This window comes from Bos grunniens, chromosome 9 (genome assembly GCF_055505025.1).
Source record: "Bos grunniens cultivar Pamir isolate PY7600 chromosome 9, Bosgru_T2T1.0, whole genome shotgun sequence".
Classification (NCBI taxonomy): Eukaryota; Metazoa; Chordata; class Mammalia; order Artiodactyla; family Bovidae; genus Bos; species Bos grunniens.
Genome location: NC_141173.1, coordinates 102,318,330 through 102,329,823, shown reverse-complemented (window position 1 = coordinate 102,329,823; position 11,494 = coordinate 102,318,330).

Below are 11,494 nucleotides of genomic sequence, written 5' to 3'. Positions count from 1 at the left end.
TGAGTATGATTAAATACTTTGCTGTGTTTGTTAAGAAACTGAAGAGCTGTTTCCCAGAAAGGACACTTACAGGTGAAAACTGGAGCTCCCTGAAAGTGGGTGAGCCGGCAGTGGGCAGTGACAGGCCGGGGCCTGCTTCCGGAGGGCACCCCCGGTCCCTGCTGCTCATAGTGCCCTCTGCCTTGTGGGCAGGCAATGGAAAGTGGGTGCCCCGGGCCTGCACCTGGACCCTGCCGAGGTGTCCTGGGCACACCCGTGCTGTTTCCGGGGAAGCTGTGGGGACTGCAGGCCCCCGGCACGCGGCAACACCTCGTGGGCAGCGCTGTGTGCGGCACTGGGAGGGGAGGCTGACCCCGGGCAGGGGCACGCTCGGAGGGCGGGGGTGGGGCGGCCCGAGGAGCCTGTCCTGACGCCTCGGGTCAGCACGCAGCACGGCTGGGGTTTCTAATGCTGCCCCGTAGACGGGAGCAGGTTTGCTGTGCTCTGGCGGTCATGGACGAGGGAGGCAGATGGACAGAGGAGTCCGCAGGCTCTGTGTCCCGTCTTCTCAGCCAGCCTGTCCCCGCTGAACCAGAGGCAAGGGGGCAGGGGGCCCGTGTGACTGGGGCCTCCTGCCTCGAGGCTGCATCCACCACAGATGGGGGACCCGGGACAAGCCCTTCCCCCTAGGTCAGGTTCATGCCTCCGGGGCTGCCTGCAGGTGAGGGTGGTTGAAAGGAACTTTGGATCTGAGCCTGGATGGGCTTAATTAAACAGCGCCTTCTGCTGGACCGGTTGCACACGTAACAACTTGTAAGCAACGCACACCACCCAGGAGCATATAAAGCAGCCTCACGGCCTGTCCAGTCCGGAGCCACCACTGGTAGTCTGTGCTCTGGGATCCTCCCCTCCCCCTTGCACCTTGGAGAACCTGCCCTACCCGTCTCTAGTGCCATCAAGGAGCCCGCATAGCTCAAGGTGACAGTTGGGAGACTGATACCATCTGCCAGCTCTCACACCTGGGGCACCTGCTGAGGAAACGCGGACGGGCCGGCAGGGCCATTTCTGCCCAGAGTGGACATGGACGACCAGGATGTGTGCTGGGCACGGGGCTCAGGGAAGGGGCCCATGGGCCCCTCGAGGTGCACGGCCCACATCAGAGCGGGCGCTGAGGGCCCTGGGGGCCAGCTTCCCGACGGGGTCTGTGCAGAGTCCCGGCGAGGACGCACGCCTGGACCCCAGAACGATGAGAAAAGGTTCGGGTGCAGCGTTGCTGGCTGGAATCCAGCTCCTAACACAGCATCAGCACCAACAGGACAGCTGTGACCCAGAACCAGACTTCCTCTCTTAAAGGTTCTTGGTTCCTTTAAAATGACCGGTGCATCATTAGCAGAAAGGACACTCAGAACAAGCGGGCATTCCGTTTGTGAGTGAAAAGCTCATCAGAGAGGCTGGTCAAAGGGTATGAAAACTTCGTTCTCCCAGCGGGCTGGGCGGAACCCTCCTGGGAGCGTGGACTCCGGGCCTTCCAGCTCTGTGCTCCTCCTGTGAATGTACCAGGCCTTGTCTTGGGGCGACATGAGAAGTGAGTTATCACAGAATGTGGTGGCTATTTGATCTGCCCTCCGGGTGCAGTGCCTGCTCCCTGCAGGGTGCCCGCAGGGCATCGCATCTGGGTACTGGGCGGAGTGTGAGTAGAGAACACCAAGCCAACATGAATATCTAAATATGTTAACCGTATATATGGTTACATGCAGAGTAATAACAACGGCAATAACTAAAACAGGAAAACACAGGGCTTGGTTTGGTGCAAATGTGATTACTCTAAAATCCCAATGGAGCAGGACCTGATGGGCCTTCCAGGGTGGACCCTCCCCCAGGTCCTTCGCTGAGCCCCCTCACAAGCCCCCAGATGACGTCTCTGGTGCTCATTCCTGAGCTGTCTCATGGATGCTAGTTCAGTTCAGTTCAGTCACTCAGTCATGTCCAACTCTTTGTGACTCCATGAACCGTAGCACACCAGGCCTTCCTGTCCATCACCAACTCCTGGAGTTCACTGAAATTCATGTCCATCGAGTCAGTGATGCCATCCAGCCATCTCATTCTCTGTCGTCCCCTTCTCCTCCTGCCCTCAATCCCTCCCAGCATCAGGGTCTTTTCCAATGAGTCAACTCTTCACATGAGGTGGCCAAAGTACTGGAGTTTCAGCTTCAGCATCAGTCCTTCCAATGTACACGCAGGACTGATCTCCTTTAGGATGGACTGGTTGGATCTCCTTGCAGTCCAAGGGACTCTCAAGAGTCTTCTCCAACACCACAGTTCAAAAGCATCAATTCTTCGGCGCTCAGCTTTCTTCACCGTCCAACTTTCACATCCATAAATGATCACTGGAAAAACCATAGCCTTGACTAGATGGACCTTTGTTGGCAAAGTAATGTCTCTTCTTTTCAATATGCTATCTAGGTTGGTCATAACTTTCCTTCCAAGGAGTAAGTGTCTTCTAATTTCATGGCTGCAATCACCATCTTCAGTAAAATAAAGTCTGACACTGTTTCTATTGTTTCCCCATCTATTTGCCATGAAGTGATGGGACTGGATGCCATGATCTTCGTTTTCTGAATGTTGAGCTTTAAGCCAACTTTTTCACTCTCCTCTTTCACTTTCAATCAACAGGCGTTTTAGTTCCTCTTCACTTTCTGCCATGAGGGTGGTGTCATCTGCATATCTGAGGTTATTGAGATTTCTCCCGGCAATCTTGATTCCAGCTTGTGTTTCGTCCAGTCCATCATTTCTCATGATGTACTCTGCATATAAGTTAAATAAGCAGGGTGACAATATACAGCCTTGACGTACTCCTTTCCCTATTTGGAACCAGTCTGTTGTTCCATGTCCAGTTCTGTTGCTTCCTGACCTGCATATAGGTGTCTCAAGAGGCAGGTCAGGTGGTCTGGTATTCCCATCTCTTTCAGGATTTTCCACAGTTTATTGTGATCCACACAGTCAAAGGCTTTGGCATAGTCAATAAAGCAGAAATAGATGTTTTTCTGGAACTCTCTTGCTTTTTCGATGATCCAGCAGATGTTGGCAATTTGATGTCTGGTTCCTCTGCCTTTTCTAAATCCAGCTTGAACATCTGAAATTTCACGGTTCATGTACTACTGAAGCCTGGCTTGGAGAATTTTGAGCATTACTTTATTAGCATGTGAGATGAGTGCAATTGTGCAGTAGTTTGAGCATTCTTTGGCATTGTCTTTCTTTGGGATTGAAATGAAAACTGATTTTTCCAGTCCTGTGGCCACTGCTGAGTTTTCAAAATTTGCTGGCATATTGAGTGCAGCACTTTCACAGCATCCTCTTTCAGGATTTGAAATAGCTCAACTGGAATTCCATCACCTCCACTAGCTTTGTTCGTAGTGATGCTTTCTAAGGCCCACTTGACTTCACATTCCAGGATGTCTGGCTCTAGGTGACTGATCACACCATCGTGATTATCTGGGTCGTGAAGCTCTTTTTTGTACAGTTCTTCTGTGTATTCTTTTTTTTTTTTTTTTTAAGTGATCAGAAAAAAAGCATTTATTCTACACTTATGATAAATAGATAAAGGGAAACCTTTTCTTTAGAGTAGTATGACAACTAATTAATATAGAAAGAATAATGCAGGTAGAAAAATCACAATTTGGTAAACATCGCAGTAAAAATTTATTCAGACAAAAATCATCAAAAGATGCTAAATCTAGGAGGGGAAGGTTTGACAAGGAATAGAACATCAATCAACCTGGTCTCAAAGTTTCTCCTCTCAAATTATCTACTAATTGCAAAAGTTAAAACAGGAACTTAACGATACAGTGGAGAAACTGGACAACATCTTACTCAAGTGATAAAATTAACATCACCAGTAAGAGGTGAGGGGACATTCTGAGAGCCTAGATATGACACTGAGAGGACACATCAGTCACAGGATTTCAGCCCATACTGCATAATCCAAATCTAACCATAAGGAAGAATCAGAAAAACCCAAACTGAAGGATAACCTATACTTTAACTGTCCTGTATTCTCCAAACAAATACTATAAAAGACAAAGAAAGGCTGAAGAACTGGTCCAGATTAGAGTCATGATAATCTAACATATGATCCTGGGTTAGATCCTGTAGCTGTAAAAAAATTTACCAATGGGACAACAAATGGAACTGGAACAAGGACTATAGATTAGATGAAAATATTAATGTTAAATTCCTGAATTTGATAACCATACTTTACATGCTTGTTCATATGAAGTACTGCTGCTACTAAGTCACTTCAGTCGTGTCCGACTCTGTGCGACCCCATAGACGGCAGCCCACCAGGCTCCCCCGTCCCTGGGATTCTCCAGCCAAGAACACTGGAGTGGGTTGCCATTTCCTTCCCCTCTTCTGTGTATTCTTGCCACCTTTTCTTAATATTTTCTGCTTCTGTTAGGTCCATACCATTTCTGTCCTTTATCGAGCCCATCTTTGCATGAAGTGTTCCCTTGGTATCTCTAATTTTCTTGAAGAGATCTCTAGTCTTTCCCATTCTGTTATTTTCCTCTATTTCTTTTAAACCCCCTCCAAAAGGAAGAAGTCAACTACTAGACCAAGAGCACATGGTCCCCAGACATATCGGTGCCTGAGGGTTGATCATGTGAACACCTGACCCCTCCCTGTGACCTCACCATCAACCAATCAGAGAACTGATCACACTCCCTGGGACCCCCTCCCTCATCTGGCCTGTAAAGGCTTTGCTGAAACCCCCAGGAAGCTGGGCTGTATGGAGCACCAGCTGTGCAGACTCCTTGCTCATCACCTGCAGTGAACACTGCCCGTTCCTCCCCACAGCCCAGGGTCAGTGTGTCGGCTTTACTGTGCGGGCGAGGAGACCCAAGTTCGGGTTGGTAGTGTCAACTACAAATTGGCACTTACCAAGAGCATTGCCAGTGCCAGAACAACAAAGGCCTTTGCCATCTGCCTCTATGGAGATTGACCCCCGTGCTGCCAGAGCTGTGGAGCTTCAACAGCCCCCGAGGGAGTTCAGGGTGGAGGGAGGCACTCTGTCCTCCAGGGAATCTGGTGGGATGGGTCTTTAGATAGTTGAATGTTTTTAGGAACAGATTTTATGATCTCAATCCTGGCATACCTAGAGAAACATTAAATCCCTTCATGGTGATGCCAGACCCTCATGACTAACAGAAACCTTTTGTAAAATGTTCACAGTAGTGAACTCCCCCTTCACCAAAACCTTCTGTACTGACTTTCCCCACTGCCACTTTGGAGCAGACTCTCAGAGCTCTCTGAGATGCTGCCTCCTGGGCTGCAGGCCTCATTGTGCCCTAAATAAAACTTAACTCACAGCTCTCTAGTTGTACATCTTTTTTTAGTCAACAGTAGCAACACATTTTCAATTTTTTAAACTGCCACGTATAATGTTCTGTGTGAAAATAATACTCCAGGGCTCAAAATGTTGTTCATTTCAAATAATAAAACTCGGGGTTCGAAGCCTGCACTGTGACACTTCCATGATGAGTGACGTCGACTGTCACGTGTCAAAGGGCCATGAGGGCTTCGTCCACAGGACACTTCGTTTCTCTGACGGGTCACGGGGCAGAGGTTGGGGCCGTGACGAGTGTCCTGCACTGTCCTGGGCTGGACCTGCACGTCCCAGGCACAGACGTGGCGGCCGGGAAATCCACAGGCCCCTTCGGTGACATTCCTCCCGCCTCGCTGGCCGTGCCCCACACCTCCTCCAAAGGCTGCTCCCGCCCGCCACAGGGCCACTTGGGACCTCCGGCCGGGCTCAGGGACTGTGCCTTCTTACGTTTTCACCCGGGACTTCTCAGCCATCTTCTCAGATGTGTTTGTGCAGGGGGTTTGGCTGAGGGTGTCCAAAACACAAGTAGTCACACAATCTGGGGTCCCGAAACCCAAAGTCACACGGGAGCGCTTCCGCAGCCTGTCACTGTCTCAGAAGAACTCGGTTTTCAGGCCTGGAGAGAGTGGATGGAGCAGAGTCACACGAGGCGTCTGTCACCCGGGCAGGGTCCTGGCCTTGGAGCCGCAGGGCACGAGGAGGGCAGAGGCTGACCCGGGAGCAGAAGGGTGGTACCGGCCCCAACCGGTAAGTCTCACCTAGACAGTCACAAGGGCAGCTGGACGGCGGTTTTCTATGCCTAGTTATCAGAGCTTTGCTATAAGGCAGCGCTTTATTCCATTAACTAAACTATCCACTTACACCTGGACATGGGCCCCAGTGAAGAAGCAGGATAAATACTCAACTCTCCTTTTCTGCTCGATTTTTCGAGTATAATTGGTTCAGTAGCCATTTCAGTTGTAACAGATTATTTTGACATGTTTTTTCCGTTTTCCCTTTTGAGCAGAGCCGGCTCAGAAACTGTCATAGACTGAATGTTTTCGTCAGTGATGTTTACTGTTTTCGGTCAATGGTATCACTTTGGCCTCTGGGAGCCCCTGTCCAAGTCTCTCTGCTTTGATCGCACTAAGCCCGGCACGAGTGCCCCCGACTTCCCAGCCCCATCGTGAAGACCCCCCTCTTCCAGTGGGGAGTGTGTCAGCAACCCACACGCCAGCCCAGCTCCCTCCTGCTGCCGGAGGCACAGGGTGTCTTGGCCAGTTCAGCCCACAGCACTCAAAAGGACTTTGAAAAAAAATCATGCACTCACACTGATATTTCCCTGTCAATTCTTGTTGAATTCAGTTCAGTTCAGTTTAGTCGCTCATTCATGTCCAACTCTTTGAGACCCCATGGACCACAGCACGCCAGGCCTCCCTGTCCATCACCAACTCCCGGAGCTGACTCAAACTCATGTCCATTGAGTCGGTGATGCCATCTAACCATCTCACCCTCTATTGTCCCCTTCTCCTCTCACCTTCAATCTTTCCCAGCATCAGGGGCTTTTCCAATGAGTCAGCTCTTCGCATCAAGTAGACAAAGTATTGGAGTTTCAACCTCAACATCAGTCCTTCCAATGAACACCCAGGACTGATCTCCTTTAGGATGGACTGGTTGGATCTCCTTGCAGTCCAAGGGACTCTCAAGAGTCTTCTCCAACACCACAGTTCAAAAGCATCAATTCTTTGGCACTCAGCTTTCCTTATAATCAAACTCTCACATCCATACATGACTACTGGAAAAACCATAGTGTTGACTAGATGGACATTTGTTGGCAAAGTAATGTCTCTGCTTTTCAATATACTGTCTAGATTGGTCATAACTTTTCTTCCAAGGAGTAAGCATCTTTTAATTTCATGGCTGCAGTCACCATCTGCAGTGATTTTGGAGCCCGAGAAAATGAAGTCAGCCACTGTTTCAACTGTTTCCCCATCTATTTGCCATGAAGTGATGGGGCCAGATGCCATGATCTTCATTTTCTGAATGTTGAGCTTTAAGCCAACTTTTTCACTCTCCTCTTTCACTTTCATCAAGAGGCTTTTTAGTTCCTCTTCTCTTTCTGTCATAAGGGTGGTGTCATCTGCATATCTGAGGTTATTGATATTTCTCCCAGCAATCTTGATTCCAGCTTGTGCTTCTCCCAGCCCAGTGTTTCCCATGATGTACTCTGCATAGAAGTTAAATCAGCAGGGTGACAATATACAGCCTTGACGTACTCCTTTCCCTATTTGGAACCAGTCTGTTGTTCCATATCCAGTTCTAACTGTTGCTTCTTGACCTGCATACAGGTTTCTTAAGAGGCAGGTCAGGTCACTACTTGTAGAGTACTTCTACTTAATTTCTTTCATTTTGTAATCGAATCATTTATACTGAATTGCATTATTTCTAACACAAGCATTTCATTCCTTAATTGCTTTACCCAACAATATAAAAGTACTTTCTCAATCGTTCCATTATTCCAGCAAACAGTGAAACTACTGAACGCCAGCTTGGCAATTACCCTTGTTCTTTGTCCTTGGAGTGCATGTCCTCAATATGTAAGTTCCAAGTAATAGTTCTAGATTCACTGGAGACAGTCTTTCCTCTCTGCTACGTGAACACTTACCCAATGTAGAGTCCAGCACAGGTGTTTGCGTGTATTCTCAGTGTGAAGGCTTTTGCATTCCAGCAGCTGGTAGTTCTTAGAAGGGGAAGCTCTGGGCTCGTGTTCCCAGGACAGGAAACTGGAAATCAGGCCAAGAATCACACGACCGTCCAGCCAATTCAGTATCTATGATCTCGTCAATTCTTCAGTGTAGATGGTAAGGTCTGTCTACATTCAAGGGTTCTGGCTAAACAAATCAACTCTACCTTTTGATATTTAGCTTCTAGTAATGTTACAACCTCGGAGAAGGCAATGGCAGCCCACTCCAGTACTCCAGTACTCTTGTCTGGAAAATCCCATGGACAGAGGAGCCCAGTAGGCTGCAGTCCATTGGGTCGCTAAGAGTCGGACATGACTGAGCGACTGAACTGAACTGAACCAAATTTTCTGCACACTAGGCCCTGTATTTTCACACCAAGGTTTACATTGCACACACTCACATAATTCTCAGATGATATCCTCTAGACCTTGTGCAGTCCCTTTACTTTTCTTGTAGGCAGAGTTTGAGGAAACAGATGGTCTCAAGATTCTGTAGGATAGGCACTTCCCTGGCGGTCCAGGGACTAAGACTGTGCTGCCAGTGCAGGGGGCCTGGGTTCGCTCCCTGGTCGGGGAACTGGATCCCACACGCCACGGCTGAGCTCGCGTGCCACAACTAAGACCTGTTGCAGCCAAGCAAATAAAATATTTTTTTATTACAAAGATTCCACAGGATAAGCAAAAACAACATGTGTAAAAGCAAGCTCGCTCTCTCTCTCTCTCTCTCTCTTTTGGATCTGAAATCCTCTCTTCATTCAAAAGTCAAAATGCAAGCTTTGCTTCCTCTGTATATTTTCTGGGCTTCCCTGGTGGCTCATCGGGTAAAGAATCCACCTGCAATGCAGGAGACACAAGAGACACGGGTTCAATCCCTGGGTCAGGAAGATCCCCTGGAGTAGAAAATGGCAACCCACTCCAGTATTCTTGCCTGGGAAATTCCATGGACAGAGGAGCCTGGCAGGCCACAGTTCATGGGGTCACAAAGAGTCAGACACAGCTGAAGTGACTGAGCTTGCATACGCACATATATTTTCTAGCATAAGCAAACACCCCCTAAGTAGTTCACCCACCTCAAACCTTATAATAATTGTAGTTAGGTACTTAAAAACACAACCAAAACCCCAAGAGTTCTCTGACTGCATTTGCTTAATTTGTAACTGTAGCACCACGCTTGGCACAAGTTCTGCCAAGAGGGAGGGTAAAGGTCAGCATGAGACGGACGGAAGGCCAGCGCGTGCGGCAATGAATTCCACTGCATTTCACTGCAGTGTCTTTGCTTCTGGCCAAGAGTGAGAGCAGAGCACAGGTGAAGCTGTTAAAGCAGGCTCCTGTCACCAGCCCTGGGCCTGCCGACATCCGTCCTCGGCGTCTGGAAACCAGCGCTGGAGATACAACACGACGGTGTAGGTGATAATGACAGTGTGCAGTGCATGGATCCAGTCTTTCCAGTTTTGTTTCATTTAAACACAAGTGCATTCCCCTTTCTTCTGAAAGCCTAATTAAGAATTACATGACCTCACAGTTGTTTATTAAAGTTTTCAGAAGTTGCTACTTAGAGCAAAGAGTAAGCCTTTCAACACAATTTGGGTACCTAAGCCTCCTGAGCGGGCATTGAATCTTAGCACTTGCTTTTCCTAAACGGATGCTCTGAAAGCTCCCCTGATCAATGAGGTCATCTCTCCGTGGAACTGGCAGGCTTACAGCTTGTTTAAAATCATCTGAAGACTTCTTGAACATATGAGAGACAACTCTGCAAATTTAATTTAAAAGGCTTCCTTTTCCTGCAGATGGGAGAATTAGGCAAGCACGCGGAGAAATGTGAACACGTTCCTGGTTGGCAGAGCTGTCTTAGGTTGGACGTACTGTCTGGGGTCCGTTCCCGTCCTCCTAGGGGCAGTTCTGGGAGGTTTGCTGGTCTTCCTCCTCTGTTGGCTTGTAGGCTCCTTGGGGGCTCCTGGCGAACCCCTCCTGTGACCAGAGCCCATAAGGATTCAAGCAGTCTTTGTGTATTTTAGGAAGTCCTCAAACTTCCCGTTTCCTCACAGGCCTCCCTGGCAGCCGGCAGGCAGGGGGCGAGGCTGGGGCTCCCGCTGCCCCCCGGCCTCCCACATGCGTGCCCCAGAAGCAGGCTCCTTACAGAACGTCCACTGTACGGGCCCGCGTGCGGGCGGCTTCATCACTGAGAACACGGGCCGGTTCTGGCAGCAGAGCCCCGCCACTGATCAGGGGACCAGCTTCTCACCTTTCCACGCCTGTCACACCGCCCAGGTGTTGGTCCTGGAAGCACAGTCTTAAAACACACTCCCATTCTGCACAATTCTCTGACGGATCTTGTAGCATTTACTAAATCCCTTTTCTGCTTAGACTGGTCCAAGGAGATTCTGCTGTTTGTGGTCAGGGGCTCTAGCCATCCTGAGACAAGGAACGTGGAGTCTGAGACTTCATGTCCACAATTCCTGGAGAGACAGCAGTAGCGCCACAGGCGTCTGGAAATACCTTTTATGATCATAAAGGTGAATACCTTTTAGGAAGGCCGAGGGGTGGGGCTCCTGACTCCCCAGGCCCAGAGTGCCTACGGCTGCAGAAGCATTTGAACGTTAAAATGTGCTGGAGATAGGGGGATAAAACAAAATGCCTTTTAAAAAATTTGCGATAATAAATCCATTTCACTTGGACTGAAACAGCTCCTGTAGGCAGGATGAGTAGCTCTACGTTTGACTACAATAAAAAGTCCAGAAGAGAGCTTACAGCAGGAGTCACAGAGACACAGACTGAGGGAAGGGAGGGAGGGAGGGAGGGAAAGAGAGGAGGAGGGTGGGGGGCAGGGAGGGATGGAGGAAGATGGGATCACACAGAAAGAATTCATAGAAGGGGGAACGACAGCAAATCCACACAAGAAGTGCTAAAACAAAACCCACGAACATCAGATGCAAGGAGAAAACTCTAAAGGCTTCCAGAGAGAGAGAATTACACATCTGTAAGCAGGGTGATTAAACAACCAGCCAGTAAGTAGAGCCTGTGTCTCCATTTTGGGCTTCCCTGGTGGCTGAACAGGTAAAGAATCCACCTGCAACGCGGGAGACCTGGGTTTGATCCCTGGGTTGGGAAGGTCCCCTGGAGAAGGGTGTCTCCGTGTATGCGAGGCCCTTCTGGTTTCCATCTGCGGCCCAAGCTTCATTCCTAGAAGTGCCCCTCCACTCGCAGAAGCTTCATGGTTGAATTTTATCCTCACTCTACCTGCAAAGGAGTAAGAGACAGCTTGGCAGGAAAACACTACAAGAGGATACTGGTGTAATGGGTTTGGTTTTTTAAAATAATTTTATTTATTTTCAGCTGTGCTGGGTCTTCACTGCCATGCTCCAGATTTCTCTAGCTGCAGAGAGAAAGGGGGTGACTCTCTAGTCGCGGTA